General features: G+C 36.1%; 1 protein-coding gene across 1 annotated transcript in view; it reads right to left on the bottom strand.

Moving 5' to 3' along the window:
• Nucleotides 1-27,742, bottom strand: part of LOC114364054 (protein O-mannosyl-transferase TMTC1) — a 193,400-nt gene that overhangs the window by 28,221 nt on the left and 137,437 nt on the right. The window lies entirely within an intron of this gene.

Below are 27,742 nucleotides of genomic sequence, written 5' to 3'. Positions count from 1 at the left end.
ACGTGGTAGATCACCAATGAGATGGACGGACCAGATCAAGGCCGCAACTAAGTGCTCGGTTAGCGAAAGTACCCGGAAAGCTGCAGTCCGCGAGGAATGGCGCCGTATTACGAGGAACATCACTCTGAGTCGTGATTCAAAATGATGACCACGACCACTCTGACAAGAGTGTACCGACTGAGAAGAAGAAGATACAGAAAGATTGTAGCGTTCCCGACTGCATTAGTCAAAAACTGTGTCCAGTCGTCAGCGTCTACCTCATACAGGCTGACGTTGCAGATTTTAAATATTCAAAGACATTATATTCATACTCATTTATCCACATAAAAGTCAGTGTGAAATTATACTGAAAAATAATTATTTGCTGTCCTGACAAACATCGTCCTGTTATTACATACCCTTCGGTACAGAAGAAAAATCTACTTTACAAAAGGGATGATCAGTTTTCGGAACATAAATGAACCAGGAAACTTTTCCTATTATTTTTTTCTTATAAAACCTTCCCGAGACTTACCTAAGCAAATGTTTAAAGAAAACCATTAACTGAATTGATCCAGCGGTCTTAGGTTTTGAATTTTGTGGTTTAATTACTCAAATTATAAAAGTAAACAAAATGTCAAAAGAATGGATCGATCTAAAAATACCGAAACTTGTTGTTGTGTCATTATTAACCGATCCAGAAAACAATGCGAAAGTCATTGTGTCATGCACAGATCTGTGCTCACCCGATACGAGAGGTTAATCAACAATAAGCTATGAACTAAATAAACAAAAGCTGTGCTAATTTGATACACAAATCCCGTGTTGGCTCTGTCAAGCAACACGTCAGTGTCCCAAGCTGACATTTTAGTTAAATAATAAAACTCCCGTGATTAATCACGCCTGTCCCGGATCTATTCGCAACTCGCTTAACTTGGCTCGGCCTTCGAGCGTTGAATCAAATATGGCCGCTTTAATAAAGACAGACCTAAATTGAAAATGTTGAGTCCATTTAAAGTAATTTTCTAGAAATAGTGCCCGTATGTTACTGTCAGATGCTTTTAGATCAAGAGCTAAGCGTTAGCTGTTCAATTAATACTTAATTTGAGGAAGTAGCAAAATTGATTATAACAACTCTTTGGTAATGTCATCATCATCATCATCTCAGCCATAGGACGTCCACTGCTGAACATAGAACGTGCGTCCAGCGCCTTCCTGCTATTGTTAATGTATTGTTATTGAAAATGTTTGACTTTTTTGTAAACACCAAAGACAAGTTAATACACATACGTATCCATATAAAATGGCATGGCGTCTATATACATATTTTGTTGTTATTAAACAAAAAGGACATTAATTAAATTTAAATGGAGTGACAAAAGAAGTAAGTTTTAATAAACCTGCTTTAAGAATCATGACTGCTACGGATAAACCTAAGTATTTATAAAGTAACTATTGAAATGCATGTATGTATATTTTATGCAGTATAGGTTAGTGTCCGTGACTCCCACTCGGCATGGGGCACACTCAAAACCAGCTTCGTGTCCTTCCTCACAGGGGGCCACGGCATATGCTGAGTGGGGTCCCATTGCGATGGACATCGCTGTGCGACAGGGTGGCACTGCTCAGTTTACTTTCTCTTCCATTGTATGTTTTATGTCACCTCTGTCTTATTTGCATTTTTTATTTACATCTTTGGTCTTTTGTGATGTCCATGGCAATAAATGTTTCTTTCTTTCTTTCTTTCAAATGTATCATCACTATAAATAAGCATCACAATCCGATATCTAATTTTATTATCATTGTTTTCGCTCCAGACAATAATAGCGCATTTAATAGAGAATCCCAGGACGCACAGCCAGCTGCTATTAATACGGGAATCGTTTTTTATGGAGGGACATTATATTTATCTCAGGAAGCGAAAGGGATTTGTCAAGAAATAATGTCTCAGAGCCACAGTAAACAGAGACGGGAAAATCAAAGGTTATCCATTATTATTTTTATTACAGACACAAAGAGCGATACAATCAACCGTAAAAAACTGAGTGTTATCGTAACTGTAAAGAGTTTTTTGTTGACCAATCGGGAGATAGGAAGGTTTGTTTTGTGTATTAGAACTTCTGAAAAAAAATGCGGAAAATTTTAATAACNATCGAGGTTTTACTTAGCTACGATACGCTATACATAATAACAGTTCAAATAGTTTCAGACTGCAATTTAAAAATATAAATATTTAAACAAAAAACAAGTTCCGATCATGTCAAATGAAATATCTGTATTAATTTTCGAAATGCTAGTTAAACAAGTCACGAGTGCCTACTTTGCTCTACCAATAAATATGTTTTTGAATATGAAAAAGCGGGTGTTTGGACAAAGATATTAAAGTCAATATTTAATAGCACACGTAATATGAGGAGCCGAACATCGAATATTTCAGGAATCGTTTAAAATTATTTCTGTTTAAAGTTTATTTGGACAGAATAAGGATCAGAGCTGTTTATTATACGAGTTACTGATAATTCGGGATTGAAAACAAACCTATGTAGGTAGTATGAAAGCAAATAAAATTGAAATCTCTATTTGTGTTGTCAAGAATCTGACCAATCAGTTTAGTGAATTATTTCCCCTAAGCGGTAATAGGGCAAGCTATGCATGTATATGGAAGGATGTTATGTAACATAGGCCTTACGTATTCAACTCATTAAGAATTATTTTTCTTTTACTAAGAAAATTTGATTCATGAGGAAAATTATTTGTTACAGGTACATAATCGATAGTTGCTCGTTTATAAATCAGTGGTAAGTGACACTTTAGTTTAAATTTTTATAATTCCCGTTCTTATTTGTAGTAGGTATATGCCCAGCTTTTTGTAGTATCTGCACAGCTTTTTTTTTTTAGCTATTTGGTTTTCGCAGTGTTGGATTAATCAAAGTTTTTATACAATACCACAAAGGTTTTAGATTTTCTTAGATTTTTTACTCGTATAAAATCGAAATGAAAACTGTAAATCCTAAATTAAGGCTGGGTTGCACCATCTTACTTTAACTTTGACNAAGAATCTGACCAATCAGTTTAGTGAATTATTTCCCCTAAGCGGTGATAGAGCAAGCTATGCATGTATATGGAAGGAAGTTATGTAACATAGGCCTTACGTGTTCAACTCATTAAGATTTTTTTTTTACTAAGAGATTCATAAGGTAAATTATTTGTTACAGGTATCTAATCGATAGTTGATTTATAAATCAATGGTAAGTGACACTTCAGTTTCAATTTTAATAGTTCCCATTCTTATTTGTAGTAGGTATATGCCCAGCTTTTTGTAGTATCTGCACAGCTTTTATATTAGCTATGGCGATAGCGAAACAATCAACACAGATGTCGGTCTGTACGTCCCAATCGCGCTCGTGTAATTCGGGAACTACACTCAGGCTTTTTCCCGGCAATTTGCCACCGCTCCTTATAAAAGCAGGAAGACGAAAATACACCCTTTCTTCGCCTCTTTGTAGACCGCCAGACACTGCGGTGATCTTTGATTTACATTTGCTGGGGAATGTTTTCGTTTTCGAATAACGAAACAAAGCTATTTGGTTTTCGCAGTGTTGGATAAATCAAAGTTTTTATACAATACCACAAAAGTTTTAGATTTTCTTCGATTTTTTACTCGTATAAAATCAAAATGAAAACTGTAAATCCTAAATTAAGGCTGGGTTGCACCATCTTACTTTAACTTTGACAAACGTCAAAAATTTGTCATACTCCATACAAAAAGCACCGGTCATCGTTATAGTTTCGATCAAAGTTAGGTAGTGCAACTCAGCCTAAGTGTTAGATGCTAATTGTGTGTGATAACACCTAACCTGTAAAGTAAAAAAAATGTTGCGTTAATTTTCGAGAAAGAAAGACTATCAGGAGTAGAACTGAGTTTACTGTATATTTTTGTCATTCTTTCTTTCTCGTTTGGTTTTAATTTACTGAAAATTAGGTCTAAATCACACCCAAAAATCGTCGGAATAGGCTGCGCACACAACTGCAGCGATTAAACTCGCCCAAACAGCTGAATGCATGTTTGGGCTTCACTTACACTGCGGAACTAATAGAGTCAAAGTTAATGGACGTGGCTGCAGCGCTCGGCCCGAGTAGGGAAAGTACTGGATTTGATTGTTCTGGATGGAAAATTTGAGGGTGGAAATTGGATATGAAAAAGGCTACAATTAAATTCTGTCCATGATTATTACTGTGGGGTAGGTTAGACAAATGTGGGTATAGTTTTTTTTGTTTGCTGTTTATGTTTCAAATGGTTTACAAGTAGATTCAATCTAATGCATATATTTGTGATTGTTTTCTGTTGCGAGTCCTATAATAGAAGACTTGGCTCTGGCGCAAACTTAACCATCTGTAGTTGGGTTTCACGGATGATAAAATCTGCAGATCTTGAGACAAGACATAATGCCCTCTTTTTCGAAACGTTTGCTTGCGCCAAATATTCATCAACACTCAAAATCAGTACCTTTAAGAAACTTATGGAATAATTTTAGAGATATTTCTGATGACTTTTTGGATCAGTATCAGTAAAGATCTGTGGTCGCGATCCTCATCAGTGAGGGACCGAGGAAGAAGAAGAAGATCAGTAAAGATAACAGCATATCATACTAAACACTCTAATTTCATGATTATGGTGCTATTCCACAATTGAACGTTTGATTCATCAGTTAGTCTCAGCTACTCCTGTACCCAACGACGGCGATGACTGGACGCGTGCGCTGACACGCGCCCGCACTGGGTCGCTGTAACATCCCACCCCCTCTGATTGCTTTTTAATAGCCATCTCGATCGCAGACATTGCTGCCCGAAGTCAGGGGACAGCGCGAGCGTAGATATTCCAAGCGATGCTATAAAGATATTTTGTTACTAGCCCTCCCTTGCGACTCAGTATTTCGTAAGCTTCCATAAAGTTCAGATACAGATTTTTTATTGTGAGTCACATGTTGCCTTTGTGCTATACTATTTTATTACATCATCATCCGTCAAATCCATTTTATAAGATACACCATACAAGAATGCATGGTAAATTCAGTGAACTGCTCCTGAATCAAATGTACCTACTACTGCTATTTTTATTTATTTATATTAACCGGCAGTCAGTGGTGACTGAGTTTGTTGCGGCGCTTCTTCTCAGCACTTGCCAAATGTTGGTCTCAAGCGCTGGTAGGGTAAAAAGATTAGGAGACATGTAGAGGCTCCTTAAGAGCAAAATGACGATTTGTAAGTACATACTTTTTATTAGTATAAACAAATAAAGAAATTTTGACTTTGACTTTGACTTTGACAAAGCCTTTTGCGTTTGCGTTACTATTATACTTACACTTGTACCTACTTTTATAAAAAATTAATAGGAACTACTTAGTATAAAAATAATCATAATTTTTATTTTAATAACACAATTTAAGATGTCCGCACAATTTTCATATTACTCAACCTAGCATAATGTCAGAAGAAAAAAGTGAAATGAGATTTTTTTAATATTTCAAATTAAAATGCAAGAAAAATAATGAGATTTTATGTAAAACGGTGCAATTTTATGCATTCCAACAGCAGCTCTTGCAGTGTGCCACCAGCTTGCGATGTTCGTACGTGCTTCTCATTTTGCGATACGTGATCTAGGGCCCTATTAGGTTTTTGTTCAGTTCCTTTTTCGCAGTGAAATTAATAGTCTGTCATGCAGCGCACAATGCTTGCTGTCGCAATTTTCGTGCTTAATTAGACCGTGCCTCAAGCTCCGGGGAATCTATCAGCTGAAGGCTTGGGAAATTCTTTTTTACGTTACAAAGATATAGGTACTTTGGGACTTTTGTATAACTTAGGACTTGCAGCAGGGAAGTGCAGACTTAGTTTTGGCATTTGGTGATTGTAGAATTCGATTGTCGACTAATTTAGAGTCTTTGATTGAATCTTGATATTTAACATCCGGCTATGAATAACCTATGAGTACGCGTGCTCATCTCAGTCACAATTGATCCTCGCGGGAATCAAACCTACACAGCTGTTGGTAAACAGGTGGTTATCGTCCATTATGAGAAGTCGAAGTTAGATTTTGAGCTTATATCTTATTTTTCTCTATAGCTGAATGTAGCTGCCATAAAAAAGTGCAAATTTAATTCTAAAGCAATAAAAATACAAATCCTAAGAGCAGCACCTAAATTGACTTTTTACTAGGCTCCCAGGATGAACCTGTCAAACAAACTTTGTCCGATTTGTTTTCGACGAAATTACATTCATTCCAGTACCTTGTGGAGATTATTATTATGAAATATTATTGTTTTTTCTGGCAAGTACCGCTAATTCAGTCTGTAAAAAGTATTTTAAAAGTCTTTAGTGGTTATTTTTGGAGTAAGACGACATTTGAGTTGCGAAACCTTTTAAAATTCGAAGTGAGTTCGCATCCTAATTCTTGAACAGTACCTCTAGTACGAAAAACTTTCGAGTTCGTTTCGTTTGCGTATTCAAAGTGTCATCGAAAAATTTTGTATGAAAAATTAAACAGCGCCCCCTATATTATAGCCGCCCTAGGAAGCGCTGTTTAATTTTACATACAAAATTTTTCGATGACACTTTGAATACGCAAACGAAACGAACTCGAAAGTTTTTCGTACTAGAGGTACTGAAATACATTTTGACATTAAGCTTTCCGAGGTGAGGTCAAATCTACAGTTTGAACATAAGTTTATTTACACACAACCCACCCAGGCTGGGTTGCAAAATCTTACTTTAACTTTAATAAACGTCAAAAGTCAGTCAAACTCCATACAAAAACACCGGTTATGGTTATAGTGAGAATGAAGCTTTCTCTCCAGCCACCTTATTATTTCCTTTGTCTAAAATATTTGATTTGATCCATACTTGAGTCTCATTTCATAGCATGGTCTTGACTCTGTTTGAGTAACACCGCCGTTGACAGGCGGCTGTCGAGTGCCTGCCAGCGTCTTGTCACGACTCACGGGAACAGTGAGAATGGACCTATTCTCCCCAGTCACCATCGTTCATATGATTTGATTTGATCAATACTTACTTGAGTCTCGTTTCATAGCATGGTCTTGACTCTGAATAACACCGCCGTTGGCAGGCGGCTGTCGAGCGCCTGCCAGCGTCTTGTCACGACTCGATTCAGACGTTTCCATTCGCGGGGGAAATTAGGTTTTGCGTTTACGATACCATAGCTCAATTTAATTGTTTGCTGAAAGAAGGGACTTTGGTGGTGTCTTTGATAGCTGTACTATCTAATTTAAGAACGAGATCTTAGTCAAGTATAATATCGCTTATTAAAAGTAAAAAGTATTTTACTTGCCAACAAAACGTTTATAAATAGTCCGTTTTTCTAGCGGCTGCTGCACTAAGCTGTGCTTGTGTCGTCATTTGGTTGGTCATCATCAGGTCATTTCTATGTTGCTAAGAACCCATTTTTTCAAGTTTAAACATTTTCCCTTCTCATGTTTGGAGTTTATACTGTCGACGTGTTGTAGACATTTTTATTACAAAAACGCGCTACGAAAATTGCCACAATGTTTACTTTCATGTACAACGGCACATAACTAATTAATATTTGACTTAATTTTAATAACGTAATTATTTTCTGAGCACTCATAGCGCATAGGTTGATGAGATTTACTTGTCTAATTCATCGTTAATTACATTCATTTATTATGCACGTACGTATGGGCACTTAGCGCTATGGAGTAATAATATTAATAGAATTTATATTAGATTGATTCCAGGATTGGTCTCGTTACTACACGTTGTGCGTTAAACCATTATCTAATTATAATCTGCCAATATTAATAAGTTTGTGTAAATTTATTAGTAAATCAATCAACTATGAGTAGTTCCGACTTAATGTGTTTCTTGTATTTTCTGGCCGTTTGTGTTAAAATCAAATAAAATGATGAGTAAGCTCCATCTTTATTATTATTTACTAATTAAGTGCATGTAGGAAATCAGTATACCTAACATAATAACTCTTTTCCCGTCTCAATAATCAAATCAGCAGGTCTAAAGCCATTGTCGAGTTTCCTTTCCATTTTCTTTTTACCCGACTGCGCGACGCAAAGGAGTGGTAATGTGTTTAACAGCCTATGTATGCATGTTGCCTCCGACTGCATTTGTGAATAGTTGTCTTGTTTCTATCTTTTCAGTTCCTTTCTACGCAGTTGGTTTTTTTTACCACTTCTATAAACACGAGCAGATTATTATTTTTAAAACATCTATTTCAACCGTATCAAATGACAATTAAATCCATTGTAAGACTTCAACCGCGCCATTAGCTAATGACCGAACCGAACGCCGATGGCGGCCATTTTTTATTCGGAAATGTATTTAAAAACGTAAATCGGGCTGTCGTAAAAATTTAGTGGCATTATCATCTCAGTAATGGGCTATTTTGGGCCGGTGACACAAAGGGCCAATAAACGCGGCGATTTGAAAAATCCCGATCGTTAATGCGAGCACGCGATGTTTTCCACGATTGTCCGATAGCATTCCAATTGAGTTTTGAAACAAACAACTTGGTAACGTAATGACACTGACATTTTTTGGAAATGCTAGCTTGAAGTACTGCGTAATGTGAGAGAAGTAAGACAGATTTTGCTGTTGAATGTGTCTCTTCATTGAACAATTGTCCTGGTTGAAAAATCAAACTATAACGATAAAAATAAATGAGAGCTAAAAGATAAAATCACATGTTATTAGATAGTAAAAGCTCTTAATGTGTTCAATAAAACAATAGTTCTTTTCCTTATTTTATAACTTCTTAAGGAAAAATTTTCCCATCGAGAAATGGAATGCGAAACGCAATTAAAATGGCAGCTTCATTTTATTATTCCCAAAAATAACGAAAGCAAATTGTTGCCGCAAATTAATGAAATCGAAAAAGGCCAATGGAAAGAACGATTCGAAAAACCCGATGGTTTGAACGTTTAGGAGCACGCGAGGGTAGGCGATAATGTGCAGCACTGCAGTGGAATTGTTAATTAAGGTTTTTTTTACACTCAGCTCCAATAACGTGATTGAGATGGTGAGTTCAAAGTTCTTGTAGTTTAGGTACCTAAAGTTAACATGAGAGTAAATGAGTAAAATCGTACATAACATTAAAAAAGGTAAGTTTGCTGCGGTATGCAAAAATGAAGCCAATGGTCATATGGATCACCGTTACCGTCGTAAGAGGTACAATCGGGTTGAATTGAAGGTAAATAATAAAATGGGACACGGTTCCGATTATTAAGAATGCAAATAGAATAGGGGAGGCCTTTGTCCAGCGTGGACGTCATTTGGCTGAAACGAACGAACGAACGAAATAGAAAAAGGTCTATCTGGCACCATAATTTTCAGTAATTTGTGTAAAAACATAGCATACAAAATCCAAAACTAAAAATATTATAAGTGACGAGAGGTACTCTAATAGAACAAACATTGCTGTTGACTATTCATTGACGACAAATTCACTAAAGTATCATAGACTNTGGGAAGTATGTGATATATTCAATGGTATATATGGTATACAGGAAGATAAAGTAAAATAGTTTCCTATACTTTACAAAACCATAGGATTTTATTTATTTTAGATGTAACTTTCACAAACATTGGCAGTTTTGGAGGACGATGAAGGTCCCAAAACGAAGCAGAAATTTATAGAACGAACTCAAGATAATTGCAACTCTCGAACAATATCAGAGTATAGAAAATGTAACGTGGGGCTATGTGCAGCGTGCAATGCCAAGCTCCATTCCAAATTTTTGAATATTCAAAGATAAAAATGAATATTGCTTACCCAATATACAGCTTTTTTACATTTAATATCACTCCTGTTATTTGCTTGTATATTAATTCATATTATAATAATAATAAAATACATAATTTACCCAATTTTTATAAAGTCCATGATAAAGTTATGTTTTAACCAACTGACACGGTAAGAGGCTAGCGGTACCATATGGTACCAGCTTTTTTTTTCCAGATTACAGGTCGATTAATTTTTTTTATGCTTGTATAGCATTATGTAGACCATAATTATGAACACATTTCAAAAAAACAAAAATCTGACACTTTCAGAAAACTCAGTCTATAATGGGTTAAAAACGTAAATCGGGCTGTCGTAAAAATTTAGTGGCATTATCATCTCAGTAATGGGCTATTTTGGGCCGGTGACACAAAGGGCCAATAAACGCGGCGATTTGAAAAATCCCGATCGTTAATGCGAGCACGCGATGTTTTTCACGATTGTCCGATAGCATTCCAATTGAGTTTTGAAACAAACAACTTGGTAACGTAATGACACTGACATTTTTTGGAAATGGTAGCTTGAAGTACTGTCTCATAACGTTAGAGAAGTAGGTATGTCTCTTCGTTGAACAATACTCCTGATTAAAAAATTTAACTCTAATAACTATAAAAATTAATGAGAGCAAAAAAGATAAAATCACATCTTATTAGATAGTAAAAGATCATAATGAGTTCACTATAAATGATTTTCGTTTCATTATTTTACAACTTCTAAGTATTCTCGCTCAGAAATGAAATGCGAAACGCAATTAAAATGGCAGCTTCATTTTATTATTCCCGAAAATAACGAAAGCAAATTGTTGCCGCAAATTAACGAAACCGAAAAAGGCCAATGGAAAGAACGATTCGAAAAACCCGATGGTTTGAACGTTTAGGAGCACGCGAGGGTAGGCGATAATGTGCAGCACTGCAGTGGAATTGTTAATTAAGGTTTTTTTTCCACTCAGCTCCAATAACGTGATTGAGATGGTGAGTTCAAAGTTCTTGTAGTTTAGCTACCTAAAGTTAACATGAGAGTAAGAGTAAAATCGTACATAAAATGTCATTTTTGTAACATTAAAAAAAGCAAGTTTGCTGCGGTGTGCAAAAATGAAGCCAATGGTCATATGGATCACCGTTACCGTCGTAAGAGACACAATCGGGTTGAATTGAAGGTAAATAATAAAATGGGACACGGTCCCGATTATTAAGAATGTAAATAATAGGGGAGGCCTTTGTCCAGCAGTGAACGTCATTTGACTGAAACGAACAAACGAACGAAATAGAAAAACGTCTATCTGGCACCAAAATTTTCAGTAATTTGTGTAAAAACACAGCATACAAATTCCAAAACTGAAAATATTATAAGTGACGAGAGGTGCTCTAATAGAACAGAAATTGCTGTTGACTACCTACTCATTGACGACAAATTCACTTAAGTACTATTACATACCTACAAACATTAAATTAGGCTTAGTGTTATATTTAAAATTATTGTTCATAGGAGCATTAAAATGTTAATGCAAACTAAAGTACTATTACATACCTACAAACATTAAATTAGGCTTAGTGTTATATTTAAAATTATTGTTCATAGGAGCATTAAAATGTCGTCAGTATAAAAATTGATATGTAAAGATTTTACTGTTAATTATTAATTTCAAATGCACGCGATTTTCTAATGTTGTGATAGATAACTGTGTAGCATGCAATAATACCGCATTTATAGATTCATAGAAATGATACTGTTTACTGATCGTGACTGATATGAATTGACTATCATCATATCAAATCACAAATTACTTGGTATTGTGTCGATGTCGATTTTAATGTTTTCATATTGTATAGATTTTACATGTTCGGCAGTGAAAATTGCTCAATTGCGTTGCTCAGTTCAGATACATAAAAGTTGTTTTTTCAGAAAATACTTTTACAGAATCATTCTGAATGATAAATAGTCGTTGTATCTCGAAATAAAATGTCTTTTGGAACGTTGAAATCAATATGAATGCCAATTCAATTACTAAATGATATACCTACAATATAATCAATGATATTAATATATTTAATATTATTAACTAGCTTTCCGCCCGCGGCTTCGCCCGCGTGGAATTTTGTCTGTCACAGAAAAACTTTATCGCGCGCGTCCCTCTTTTAAAAACCGGGATAAAAACTATCCTATGTTCTTTCCCGGGACTCAAACTATCTCTATGCCAAATTTCATCAAAATCGGTTGCGAGGTTTAAGCGGGAAAGCGTAACAGACAGACAGACAGACAGACAGACAGACAGACAGACAGAGTTACTTTCGCATTTATAATATTAGTTGGGATAATGAAAGTAAGTTCCAATTAATGTCAATGCCAACTAAATTACTAGGCAATCAAGTGGATATACGAAAATATTTATTATGTTTGTGACTGTTATTCTAGGAATTCATTTGAATTCAAAAATGATCTGCCAGAAAAAAAACACTTATAAGTAGTAATTCTCACGTAAAATGGGCATCGAATAGATTACCAATTTGGAACTCAACACATCAACCTATCACGACCAAACAGCTCCCATAGATGGATTTTAAGTACACTTTTAATTTAAGCTTCGAAATTCATTAATGAAATTTGAAGTGGGGAATCTCACCTATGGAAGCTGAATATTGCTTTTGCAACGCAACGCCGATCGCTAGTGCAAGCGACTGCGAAAGCTCGCAACTTGAGCTACAAAGGATTTTTGAACTTGTTCGGGCAACTTTAAACCTAGTTTGAAGCGGGTAGTTGCCAACTATGTGTTAGTATAGACTGTGCTGAACTAAGTAGTGAGCTCTAATTTGTTGAAAAAAGTAAAAGAGTCAAATGGCCGTAAAGAACATGAAAGTTGTAATCACCAAAATAACACTTATAAATGGTTTTATGAGACCACTTGCTTCCGCGGCTTCACCCGCGTGAAATTTAGTCTGTCACAGATCGTCATAAATAATAGCCTTTAAATTGTTATTCTGGGCTATCTATACTTATNTATTAGTGTAGATAAAGTACCTACCTACGAACATTAAATTAGGCTTAAATATTTAAAATTATTGTTCATAGGAGCATTAAAACACATTAAAATGTCGTCAGTCTAAAAATTGATATGTAAAGCTTTTACTGTTAATTATTAATTTCAAATGCACGCGATTTTCTAATGTTGTGCTAGATAACTGTGTAGCATGCAATAATACCGCATTTATAGATTCATAGAAATGATACTGTTTACTGATCGTGACTGATATGAATTGACTATCATCATATCAAATCACGAATTACTCGATATTGATTTTTTATGTTTTCATATTGTATAGATTTTACATGTTCGGCAGTGAAAATTGCTCGATTGCGTTACTCAGTTCAGATACATAAAAGTTGTTTTTCCAGAAAATACTTTTACAGAATCATTCTGAATGATAAATAAGTCGTCGTATCTCGAAATAAAATGTCTTTTGGAACGTTGAAATCAATATGAATGTCAATTCAATTACTAAATGACATACCTACAATATAATCAATGATATTAATATATTTAATATTATTAGTAATGAAAGTAAGTTCCAATTAATGTCAATGCCAACTAAATTACAGGGCAATCAAGCGGATATACGAAAAGATTTATTATGTTTAGGACTGTTATTCTATGAATTCATTTGAATTCAAAAATGATCTGTCAGAATAATAAATACTTATGAACGTAGTAATTCTCACGTAAATAATGGGTATTGAATAGATTACCAATTTGGAACTCAGCACATCAACCTATCACGACCAGACTGCTCTCCTCGATGGTTTAAACCTTACATTTTTAATTTAAGCTTCGAAATTAATTGATGGAATTTGAAGTGGAGAATCTCACCCATGGAAGCTGAATATTTCTTTTGCAACGCAACGCCAATCGCTAGTGCAAGCGACTGCGAAAGCTCGCAACTTGAGCTACAAAGGATTTTTGAACTTGTTCGGGCAACTTTAAACCTAGTTTGAAGCGGGTAGTTGCCAACTATGTGTTAGTATAGACTGTGCTGAACTGATATAAGTTAGTGAGCTCTAATTTGTTGAAAAAAGTAAGAGAGTCAAATGGCCGTAAAGAACATGAAAGTTGTAATCACCAAAATAAAATTTATAAATGGTTTTATGGGATCACTAGCTTTTGCCCGCGGCTTCACCCGCGTGAAATTTAGTCTGTCACAGATCATACCTATTGTTATTCTGGGCTATAAAAAATAATACTATAAAGGTTCATCAAAATCCATTCAGAAGTTTTTGCGTGAAAGAGTAACAAACATCCAGACATCCAAACTTTCGCATTTATAATATTAGTAAGATTGTAGCGCTTTACCTATTTATAATTATGAGTTTTTTCCGCGACTTGAAGTTAATTTAAGTAACCGATAAATGACACAATTATATTCCTGACAACTTATCTACTATGACTCTTGTGCGTTGAGTGAAGTGCCATACTCAAGCCAGATCTTAAACATCAAAGTTACCCTACTTTGATGTTTCTAGAATCTATTTCACTAATGATTTAATTCCGACCCATGTCCACAGTTGTAGTGATCGAAAAAGCGTCCGGTTGTCATCACTGATTGGCTTTTCAATTAAATTTTCTGAGTTACACTCGCAGTAGGTAGTGTTGGTTATAACCACGGCCATTGTTTGGGTTATTTGAGCTTACTAAAACGAAAAAGCAACCCTGTCGAAACTAGCTTTTGAGTTTTATTTTGATCACCAGTAACCAGGTTGCGTGATACTATATCACACGTTAAGGAAACTATTTCAAAGTAACTAAAAATTTACAATCCAACTACGAGTAGTATGTACTTACTGTCAATTGTGAAAAATCTAAAACGTTAAAATAACGGTATCGTTATAGCCAATGGAGCTACTGTCATGGTGACATTGACGGCAATATCACACTTTGAAACGTTAGAATATAGGGACGCGCGGGGACGACTTCGCGCGCTTTTGGTGCTAAGTGATGAATAAAATTGTATTTAAAATCTGGCAATATAATGTGAAAGTTAGTATCCAGTGTTTTATTTATGAAAATAGATCTACTTACCGGCCTCTAACAGTACCTACCTACATTAACTGAGGTAGGTAGGTAGTCACAAATACAAAAGGGTAAACCAACAACCCCGCAAAAGCGTCAAAGAATTTTTATAACAAACCCGCAGACCCCATAAAATATTTTAGTCATTATTCGAATAGGATTTAGTCGTTAACCAAACTACTATAATGTCCATTGTTCAAACCGTCCCGTACAATTTTGCGGTCCATTTGCGGTGGACGAATGGTCCAACGGCACCCCTGGCGGGCAAACTGCGCACTCAAGTACTAGCGTTCGGATTTATTTAGGTTTGTTAACACCGTAAATGTTTTATGTAAAATGTCCCCGTTTATATCCTGTGGTCGGTCTCTAATAGCCATTCGTGTTTTAGAGCTTACGGGCGTTGGACAAAGGACGATTCTAGTAGAAGGGGTTAGAGGTTTTAATTGTTAATTAAGCTGATAGGTTTACAGTTGTGCTTAGAGATTCATTTGAAATATAAAAAGAGAGATAGTAGGAATAGATTATCAACAGGGTAAAGGCATAGATAGCTCATTCAGCAAGAGCAAAAAAAAATCGTTCATCATTTATTAAACACATAGGGGCTTTTTACAAAAATTTAAACGGGCGTTAATGTAATTTTAAACACGTAGGTATTAAAAGTAAGTATTTTTTGAGCAAATAAATAATATGAATTTGAAAGTTCTGTTTAAGTTTTTTGTAAGAATATTATTAACAATAGATAAACAAAAAACATTAAATCTAATTGGGAAGCCAAGAAACTGACTTCAGCCTCAACACGTGTAACTTCCTCGTGCAAATAAAAAACAAAATTAAAACGATTTTTGTGGAAAATGAATGTGACGTTTTACTTTTTAAAAACAAAACCAGGCGAAGGCGTAATCTTATTCAGCCTACATCACATAGGCCTGATTCGACTAAACTTTTATCTGAGAATAACTCCTGTGGGTCTAGACAAAGTGTAAATTTTAATCGCAAACCAGTCGAAAAGTGGTCGAAAAGCCCCTTTTTTGTATGGAGTTTTGACGGATTCGATTTTCGATTCGATCAAAAAGTGCGTTTTGTCTAGGGGGGCTGGTACCTATAACTGGCACATTGACAGTTTCAATAGTGAAAATTTGTCAAAATGACAAGTTTATTCCGAGATTAATATTTACTCTTGTTTGGTCGAATTCACCCTTAGAACTCAAACACCTTTAGGCTCACAGTAACGCCNAAGATTTAGAAGTAAAATAAGCATTTTAGTTAAAATTAAAATTGTCTCTACCTGTAGCGGAGAATAATGTTGTGGCAGGCCTTTGTTCAAACGATCATAGCAAATGTTGTGATAGGGATTGAGACATGCGATTTTTGGTTTTACAAAGATAATACGATAGAGAATAATACAAAGTAATAAAAACCACCTGTTATAGGGACATTTTTTTGAGAAATTTATCAAATAACCAAAAAAATACGAATTTTGAAGCAGATTTTTTTCAAAAAGTCTCATTTTTTATTATTTGTTGGCATTTTTTGGGTAGTTTATGTATTTTTTCAGTATCGCCTGTTATTAAGCATTATTACTGTTTTTATTTTATCAGGATATACCGCTTAGTTTAAAAGTTATTACGTTTTCTTTACAATAAGTAATTGGAAGAAAAAAAATTCGATAAAAAATTAAAAAAATATCAATAAAAAATTTTGACCTCTTTTTTGTCGATAAAAATAGGTCTAGTTTCATCTATTTTCATATGTACACTTTAACGTGACTCACACTGTATAGGTATGTAAACATTAAAATTTAAATAATTGGGAAGCCATGAAACTGACTTCAGCTTCAACACGTGTAACTTCCTCGTGCAAATCAAAAACAAAATTAAAATGAATGTGACGTTTTATTTTTTTAAAACAAAACCAGGCGAAGGGGTAATCTTACTAATTTTATTCAGCCGATGTAGGCCCGATTCGACTAAACTTTTATCTGAAAATAACTCCTGGTATAACTGGCACATTGACAATTTCAGTATTTTAAATATGTCAAAATGACAAGTTTATTCTGAGATTAATATTTACTCTTGATTGGTCGAATTCACCCTTAGAATACAAACACCTTTAGGCTCACAGTAACGGCACGTATACATTCTCGCAAGCGCGTGGTGATTCGGTACATTGATAGAGCGCCGCCGTTTTCGGCCGCGAACGCCGATAAGTCATGGGTGCTCGACGACTTTTCATCCGATCCCTTATCGATGTCTATGTAACTCGGATCTCGATGCGTAAGCCGAAATAAATCGGAGCGGTGCGTGCGTTTATTATAGAATGTTTATGTGGTAGTTACCTATGTCGATGGCGTGGAATGAAACTATTTTTTACACTTTCACACGAATTCTTTTCAACAAAAAGGCCTAGTGTGTTATTTTTAAGGAGATCAGATCCTTCTTGTTTTTTGTACATGGATGTTGTTTGACTGCTCTCATATTTGTGAACATGAAATTGGAATCACAACTTTCTGCGACTACGAAAATGTCTGAATATTTACGAAAATGTCTGAATATTTTCGTAGTTCGTAGCGTTTCTATCGTAGCAAGAATTGCTACGGCTGCTACGAGAACTGTTATGTAGCATACGTAGCCATGTAGCTAATAACTGTAAAAGACTAAGAGCTGGTGAACGTAAGACCTACGTCATTTTATAAAAGCTGAAAGTTTGTCAGCGTATGCTCCCAATATACATAGGTTAGAATGTTAGTAGATCATGAAGTTTGGGTCATCGTGGCTTTGGCAGCTACCCTAAAAAGATTGTCTGGCAAGGAGTTGAAACTGTCAAAACTTTCTGGCTGATGAGGAAACTACTCAGTATGCCCTTAGTTTAGAAGTAACCTGACCATGTTATAATTGTTGTTTTATTTTCCAGTGTTTCAATTCTTCATATTTTCTACGGTCTACAGCAAACCGTAGTAAAAGACGAATAGTAAAACATCTAACGTTTACATTGGTAATTCAATTTTCCTCTTATCCAAACGTCTGTGCGAACGCATTAGGTTTATTCCACTTTGTCTCTTGCAACTTGATATTTTTGGTAACGGAATGTCGCGAAAATTGGTGCAGTGTTTGTATTACGAAAATGGCGTTTTGCGTAGAAGTTTTACTGGTCGTTTCGCCATGGCGAGACGGGTGAATTAAAATGCTCTTCGGTTTCAACCAATTAGCAGGCTCTGATGAATTAGCCGGTGTCGGGTTAGGGACGCGTTGTTAGCTGCACTGAATAAGAATATCTTTATTACAATGAATATAACACTTAATTCAGTAAAGTTTAAGGACACTTAAATTAATGTTAGGGGTGGCAGAACTATCAAATTGTCTGGTTAACGTTGTCTGACAAGAAAATGCTCTACTATGCCAAAAATACAAAAATAAGTAGTGAGGAGTCCTGAGGAATCTAAGTCGAATCAATTTAATCGACCCATTCAAACGAATTATCTTAAAATATTACTAAACATTAATAAAGACACGCGAAAAAATGTTTACTAATAGAGTAGGTATAAACTGTAAGTAGGTAGATATTTAAGATAGTGCCCAGGTGTTATTTAACCTCTAAAAGTTATGGGGCGAAGAAACATGGAAAAGAGTTCACAAAAAATAATAACTGAAAAAACGGTACAGTTTCTTTTCAATGTCAAACAATCGATTTACAGTAGCACAGATCCATTGCCATTGATTTCAATCGAAACTCGCGACCGAGGAAACAACAAAATATTAACTGAAGAAACAATAAGGAATGCTGCAATATTACGGCTGATTGGAAACGCTGCGTTCCAAGCATTTCTCCAGGGCAGTCGGTTAGTAAAAGTAAAGGCGAAGTTTACAAAGTTTATTTTTCATTTTCATGTAAGGCGACCGCTTTAGTCTAATCTAATCAATTCACCTGTAGCCTTATTCACATAACAAAAAATCAACGACAACCAATCGCAGAGATGCGATCCTATCGAGTAATCGTTCTATCGAAATGACCCTCGTGAATTTAGAACTGTTTTTCAATAGGACAACTTCTAAGTCAACGAGATTTTGACTGTGTCAAAATACGTGAATTAGGCCACTGGGTGATATCACCTGGGTGAAATGGTTCTGAGTTTATATGAGAACAAAACGTTCCCAGGTGAACAATCCTAGTTAACAGCACATACACACAACACAAAGTAAGATGCCGCAGTGTTTACATTGATGTGCTGTCTTTACATGCGATCAAAATGACATCCTTAAAGCAGTGGCAAATAAAAAAGCGGGAGAACTTGCTTACAAAAGCTTTCTTATCGCATTGAGCTCACTTTAGCCCAAAAGGTGACGTAGGCACGTGCAAGATCATAGAGCCAACTCAGTTTGATTTGTATTGTTGTATTACTTAGCCTGGGTGCAGACCACCGACTTTTAGTTGGCCGATAATTGGGCCGATTTTAATTTGTATGAAGAATCGTCCGATAAGAAATCGGTGTAACGGCCGGTTCACACATGTTTCCGTTTTACTGTTCCGTTTTATCGTGTACGTTTTTTTTCGTCGATGTATGTATTACTGTATACAGAATACTGTGTCATGTGTGAAGTCGCTCATACAACTACATACGCCATCGACGAAAAAAAAAACGTACACGATAAAACGGAACAGTAAAACGGAGACATGTGTGAACCGACCGTAATGTGCTCTCTCTCTCACATATCTCCATACTGATTAACAGCCCGACTCAACTATCGGCCAACTAAAATACGATGGTCTGCGCCTAGGCTTAACATTACTTGCTATAAATAAATCGTTCTTCAAAACTTTAACCTATTCTATCTGGTCTTGTAACAACAGACGGAATAAACAAATTAAAACTGTCGCACCGAACCGTAATCGCTCTACGTCTCAAGACAACGGCCGGCCATTTTTTCGTCAATACGGCCCAAGTTATGAGCCGGCAGTCATATTTATAAAGTCTAAGTGCCGTCGCTATCTGCGCCCGCTCCATTTATCAACCGAGCGGAGCCACTGTCACGCTGATGGCCCGATGGAAATGCTGTTCTATTTCACGAAAACGAGCTTTTATTACGAACTAGCTGACCCGGCGAACTTTGTTCCGCCTTAATGGCAATAAATAAGCAGACTTTTTTTTTTAAATTTCGAACGGGATAAAAAGTATCCTATGTCCTTCTCCTGGCTCTAAACTACCTCCCTGACAATTTTCAGCTAAATCGGTTCAGCCGTTCTTGAGTTATAAGCGAAGTAACTAACACGACTTTCTTTTATATATATAGACTAGCTGACCCGGCGAACTTTGTTCCGCCTTAATGGCAATAAATAAGTAGACTTTTTTTTTTAAATTTCGAACGGGATAAAAAGTATCCTATGTCCTTCTCCTGGCTCTAAACTACCTCCCTGACAATTTTCAGCTAAATCGGTTCAGCCGTTCTTGAGTTATAAGCGAAGTAACTAACACGACTTTCTTTTATATATATAGACTAGCTGACCCGGCGAACTTTGTTCCGCCTTAATGGCAATAAATAAGTAGACTTTTTTTTTTAAATTTCGAACGGGATAAAAAGTATCCTATGTCCTTCTCCTGGCTCTAAACTACCTCCCTGACAATTTTCAGCTAAATCGGTTCAGCCGTTCTTGAGTTATAAGCGAAGTAACTAACACGACTTTCTTTTATATATATAGACTAGCTGACCCGGCGAACTTTGTTCCGCCTTAATGGCAATAAATAAGTAGACTTTTTTTTTTAAATTTCGAACGGGATAAAAAGTATCCTATGTCCTTCTCCTGGCTCTAAACTACCTCCCTGACAATTTTCAGCTAAATCGGTTCAGCCGTTCTTGAGTTATAAGCGAAGTAACTAACACGACTTTCTTTTATATACGAGTATATAGATATTGTGAGGCTAAATAACGCCGCCGTATTCTGAAGTCGAACTTTGAAGTGCTTATTGGAATTGATAATTTGTGGGACAGTTTTGCTTCGTATTATGGCTGAGTGAGTCAGTGCTTGATTTATGGGTGTGGCAGGGGAGGGGTGACATGATAAAGCTTACAAGTCTGAAGCACATCTGTTAGTCTTGGTGACGTTTGACGTTTGACCTACTTATTTTTAAATAATTCAAGATATTTCGTTCGTTCGTTTCAGCCAAATGACGTCCACTGCTGGACAAAGGCCTCTCCCAAGGTTTTCCACAATGAACGGTCCTGCGCTGCCCGCATCCAGGCTCTTCTCGCCACCTTTACCAGATATTCGGTCCACCTAGTAGGAGGCCTGCCCACGCTACGTCTTCCAGCCCGTGGTCGCCACTCGAGAACTTTCCTGCCCCAACGGCCATCGTCCCTACGAGCTATGTGCCCCGCCCACTGCCACTTGATTTTAGCAATTCTGCGAGCTATGTCAGTTACTTTGGTTCTCCTGCGGATCTCCTCATTTCTGATTCGATCACGCAGGGAAACTCCGAAAGGAAATTCAAGATATTACATCTAACCAATCAACCAATCACTGTGGCATTTAATACCAGTAAGTTGTAAAAGTACTTTGTTATGAAAGTTAAGATTTTTAGCGCCCTTGACAGTTTTGAAGACCCCAATTTCAGTGCCCTAAACGGTCACATAATGACGTAATAGCTAAATATTTCAACAGACTAATACGGATAAACTGTTCAGATAAAAATTGAGAGAAAGCGCGGGTGTTCTTACAACTAGCACAGCACAGCTTACGAGTATACTAGAAAATGAGTAAGCATTTTCTAACTACCCAGTGCACATCGAATCGATGTAACAAAATTCTGAAGTGGACGCCAAATCGATGTTACATACTCCTCGGCGTCCACTGAGTACAGTCGGAATAGTATCTTCCAGGCAAAACGTCCAAAACAAACGTATCTGTCAGGCCATTAAATAAAACATAAGGCGGCATTATGCATGGGGCAGGCCTCCGTCGGCCATTTGTCAAACGCTGTCCGGTACCAAACCCGCTCGTCATTCGGCTGCTTTGCGCTCGAGTGAGTTGCAATACTGATAAAAATGTTGTCCTAAAAATAGAGTTTTCGTGTAATAGTTCCGGTTCAAGTTTCATCAGATTTTAAAAGGTTTACGTTCAGTTTTTGCATCGTTGTAGCATTTTAGCTTTCGATGTTTTTTTATTGGTTTTCCAGCCACTGTATCTAGGATATTGTTTTAAATGGACTTAATAAATATGTTTAAAGTTATGAACTATTATAAAAACATAGAGGAGCCAGAAAATATGGTTTCATACATAATACGCTAAGGTATCATTAAGTCAGAAATTTTGTCATGAAAAAACAAAAATAGAATTTTGAATACTTTCAGGACATTTTACACTGCTCCCAAACTAAGTAAAGCTTGTACCATAGGTACTAGATAACGGATTAAACATACTTAAATACTTTCATGCACACAAATGTTTGTACTGTGCGGGAATCGAACCCGCGACCTCTCGGCATAGAAATGCATTACGAACCACTACAACAAACGACCGACAGTTTATGTGTGTAATAAATATTATTATTTACACTTACCTATACCATAAGGTAACCGTCAAAGTAAACTATCCGTGAGTAACGCAGCGGGCCGAACGCGAAACTATTTTTCAGGGCAAGTTAAGCTTAAGCAGCAGGAGCTCTGTTTTGGGGTGTGGAGGCTTCGCTTGATAAACGACGTGACTATTAATATTCAGACCTGGAAGGTCACAAACCTGTAAACGTTGGTATCTACCCTTTTTTCGTCCAAAACAACATTTTGTAGACGTATGTCGCAAAACAAATGTATTTGCTTCGCGTCTCGTCGCCGCCGGCTTGCCCTTGTTCTGTTATTTTATTTATTTTTATTATTATTTTTTATAAAAAAGGTCCACCAACAGCTTATACATAATACATGTTAGATGCTATGTTATTATTGTTTCAAATAGTTATTTATTTTTCTTGTTTTATTATTTGGCAAAAACGTGCGCTAACAAATAATTAGGTATAACTCAAATCTATGGCATAAGACATTCCAACTCAAGACTCAAGATTTTTTTCCCGCGTTATCTTAGTGAATCTACAAAAGGTCTGGGAAATTTTCATAAGTTCAAGAGAATCCCTGTCCCTCTGAATGAAGTCATCAGAGTGACAGATAGACCTGAAAATACGTGACGTATAATAATATAATAATTAGAACCCTATATATTTAATGCACATGTCAACATAGGCTAGTGTCGGCTTGATATACCATTTACATAACAACCTGTATATCTTCTTCAAACTGTATCTATCTAAATATAATTATAACTCAAAGGTGACTGACTGACTGACATAGTGATCTATCAATGCACAGCACAAACCACTGGACGGATCGGGCTGAAATTTGGCATGCAGGTAGATGTTATGACGTAGGCATCCGTTAAGAAATGATTTTACAAAACTCCACCCGTAAGGGGATAAAACGGGTACCACGCGTACGAAGTCGCGGGCGGCCGCTAGTTCTTTACATAGAGCCGGCACAACCACACAAATGAGTAGGTACCGAGAAAATCTGAAAATGCACAGACTTACAGACAGTACGGCCGCGTATTTTTAATATCTTCCTTTGCCTCTGTCCTTTTGAGACCAGTGTGTAATTGCGCGTCTCTTTGTGGCCAGCTTGGAACAATGTGTGAGGGAGCTAGATAATTACCTTCTTACTCCAACAATGTGTTTCCACATAGTTTTTATTTTCATTGTCACAAAGGTCTTTATTATAACATTTTAGTGTTTTTACCCACGACTCTGACCGGCACCACAATAACACAGGACCACAACGACACAAAAATCACTTTCGCCAACTTAGTAACGGCCAATTTAAATTTTTAATTGGTGTTGACCAATAAACTTTAATTAACTCCAGCGCGCCGCCATAGAAGTTTGTTTTAATTTTAAGTTTCTTTAATTTTGTCGATTTATCACAAAAGTTTCGCTACAAACAAAGATAAGTGGCTGGCCGCTCTGATTACTTTCAAAGTTGTAACCGTATTATTGGAAATAACCGAGGTATAAACAATAAACGAAAAGCTAAGATTAGGTGCTTACGAAGTTAATTTTCTTAGGGATAAGCGAGAGGTCATAAACTTACTTTACCTACTTAATAAGAAACTACACTCAAATCTCAATTAATAAACAAGTATTGAATCAAGCGATTAACTTGAATATTGACACAGTTTTGAATAAATTTATAATATTAGACAAAAGATACCTAGACGTACCTACTTGATTTAGAATATAAGCTATAATTTGATGATTCTACTGGTAACTTGGGTAAGTGAATAAGAGAGAGGCGTATTTCAAAAGATTTACTTTATGTAAATTTGTCATCATGAGTAATTCATATTTTTTTTAACAGCCGTTAGAAGTTCACTGACGAAACAATTCTGATACAAAGAACTCAAATTATTTCTTTCAGTAAAATGCATCAAGTTACAGTTTAACATTGACATGGCAAAGCACGTAAAAAAGACAACGACATAACGTTTCGATTCTACTTAATTTCAATCAGCCTTTCAATTTTCATGAGTTTCAAAAAGTGAAAAAAAACGTTTTTTTTTTAGGAAACTAGCCTATTGCATTAAGAGCGTTTACGCGAAGCGCGGCGTTTCAAGGGGCATCATTGGAAATGATTCGCGCGCGGCGTTTTTTAATAGTTTCCAAATGTTTTATAGCAAAACAATAACAATGAATTATATATCTTTTCAAAGTAAATATTTTAAAGAAGATGTTATTTTATTATATTAAGCTATTTTTATGTTGAATTAAAGAAGAATAATGGTGTAAAAAACACTTTGATTTTTGGGTATTTCACGTTTTTTTAATTTGTGATTTCTTATTGTAAAATGCTTAAATCTAAAAATTTTCTCAGATAACTATTTGCCCAAGGATCTATGCTATAGGATATAAATGTCTGTTAAATCGTTTTCACAGTATTTTTATAAAAATTTCAGCTTGTAAACTGACGCTAAAGTGGAAATTTACAAAACCTGTGTGGACTTATCTTGATAGAATTCTTAAATACTAAAATAATCGCAATATTTTCTCAATTAACTATTTAGAAAAGCATTATCAGGCCAATCTGGACCTACGGGATCCAACTATGGGGTTCAGCAAGTCACAGCAACATAGAAATACTCGAAAGGTTCCAGAGCAAAACCATTAGAGGCATTTTTAAGATACCTCCCTATGTCAGTAACAAGATTATGTACATGGATATCAAGCTGGATACAGTGAAACAGCAAATTGAAAAGTACAGTAAAAGTTACCAACTGAGACTGGATAGTCACAGAAACGAACTCGCCTCTCAACTGCAAGGAACTGGCAGTCTCCACTTTTCTAGACTGAAGAGACATAGCATTCAAAACCTAGCGAAAAGATTCGCAGTGAAAGAATAAGAGATGACTCACTGGACTAGTCTCTTACTGAACGCCTCAAGAACCGGATTGAAATCGGACAGATAATTGGATTATTGTTTCGCGGAAACAGATTGCCAAGTAGCAGATTAGAAAAGGAATAAAATAAAAGCTATTTAGACGACGAAATTGCCTAACTATTTATGCCTATAACATATTTGTAATATTACTGGTTAATGATTGTAACGAGTTGAAAAAGTACTATTTTTGCGCCAATCGGCGTAAACGCTCTTAAGTTACAATTTAAACAAGCCAAAGAGAGAGAGAGCACGTAAATAAAAGGACATCGCTTTAAAGTTTCGATTCTAATTGCAATCAGCGAGCTTTTTCATTGCCTAATCTATAGAATCGAGTGCAACTTAATCGAGAGAATCGAGTGCAAGCCGAGCGCGCGTTGTTTTAGACGTGTGGATACAATTTGCCGGTCGGGTGGGCGCGTTGTTAACCAACGGCCGGTCTCAAGTCAATTTGCTGTGGGGCAAATATGCAAAGGGGTGCACGCTTTCCATCCGTTGTAGAGGGAACTCTTTCAGTTTTATTTATTCTTAACCAGATAAATACGAAGAATGACGTTAACGTTATATTATTTTGTTAGGCTGAGTTGCGCCATCTTACTTTAACTATAGTTAAAAGACAAACGTCAAATTCTATACAATAAAATCGGTTATCGTTATAGTTACGGTGAATGTTAGGTGGCGCAAGTCACCCTTACATAGGGCTATTGAAGATTAAGATGCTTTATGCTTCTGAGGTCTCAACCTTACAATTCTGTTCCTAAGCAAACCTTTGCTTAGGAAAAAGTATTTTTAATAATAATAATAATAAGCCTTTTATTTCCGAAACATTTTTACATTTTACATTTGACACTTTCTTCACTTTAAAAAAAAAAAAAACATTCACAAAATGTCTAAGATTTCGGTGTGCCTATTGGCAAAGGCCTCCTCCAACTCCTTCCATTGCCTTCTGTCCTCCGCCAGAGTAATAAAAAGTATTTTTACGGTTGTCTAAATTAATCTTCAGTGCAAAAGCAAAGGTCGACAAGCAAACCTGTATTTAAAGGAATGATTTTTTATTTTCATTGCAAGCGGCGTGTCTTAGAAAAGCGTATTTGTAGCAAAAAGTTTGTTTTTTATAACCTAAGAGTTGCAGCCCACATGAAAAACATGAAACCTTCTTCAAAAAACACACCTACAGACCGTCTGCAAATAGAAGCGTATCTATTTTCGTACTCCGCAAAACTATCTTGTAACAACATCGCCTACCATCACCCACCGATACGTCAAAGCGAGCGTTCTAAATCATGTCACTAACAATAAGTGGCGAACAACACTTGTCCACACCCCATTTGTTGACTTAGAGCGGGTTTGCACACACGGGAAGCGTAGCGCGGAGCGTGAAGCGGTGCGTAAGCGGATTAGACCAAAATAAGATTTTTCAGAACGACAACGACAACTGCTCGACATGCAGTGACCAAAGGTAGTTGTTAGTTGTAAGTAGATATATATTAAACACACTTATTGACACCACAAAAGACAAGGAGAGAAGAGAAAAAATACACAAAGGAAACGGCACAATACAGGCGGTCTTATCGTTATAAAGCGATCTGCCAAACAACCTAGGAGGGACAGTTGTTTAGTACTGGTAAATAGAAGTTTAAGTACAACATGGGTAAAACTATAGTAGGAAAGCCGAATGTTTTTTATGCATAAGAAGGCAGATATTTGACCACAATCGCAACTGATGTTAAGTGGGATGCAGTCTAATACAAATATCAAAGTTGACCGTGTTTATCGCAAACGCGCGACTGATTCGTCTCGATCGAGTGAGCCGAAATGGGAACTGATACATTAGTATGATAATATTAAATACATCTAATATTTAACATTTCAACACTGAAATTCGCCTACACTATTGCTTGGATGTAAAATGCAAAAACTAAACCATTTTCTCGCCCCGCTCTAATCTCCGTCGGTGAACGCGGCCGTAAACGGCACCGAGTATGAGCGATGACGCGGGCTATTCGGTTATAAATGACTGATGGCACTAGCGTCGCGGTCGTTAAGTGAGATTTAGGAAACTTCCATGCCGAAGATTTTATTTGCGAAGTCTTGTGATGTCTCAGTAATGTTTTTTGGGATAAGAAATAAAATAAATTATTTTTTGTTTCAGAACAATCAGCATAATATTGTAGGCTAGATTAAGGTTTTTCCTATTGTAATTGTTAATGTAGCTTGTTTTCAATAATATTTTTTCATGACTACAAACAAATCTGAAAATGAAAATAAATTGCAGATAATCGAATATAAAATCTAGTATAAAATTTTCTCGTATAACAAATTCTTATGTCCAAAAATGGTCACCGCAGAATAACATCGTCATGTTCTGGGTTTTATTTACCACTCCAGAGCATGACACATGCTGAGCGGTGGCCAATT

The sequence above is a fragment of the Ostrinia furnacalis genome, unplaced genomic scaffold (assembly GCF_004193835.3).
Source record: "Ostrinia furnacalis isolate ACB-3 unplaced genomic scaffold, ASM419383v2 OfSCF7341, whole genome shotgun sequence".
NCBI classification, from domain to species: domain Eukaryota; kingdom Metazoa; phylum Arthropoda; class Insecta; order Lepidoptera; family Crambidae; genus Ostrinia; species Ostrinia furnacalis.
Note: the sequence above shows the minus strand (reverse complement) of the source record. Positions and strands in the feature narration are given on the sequence as shown.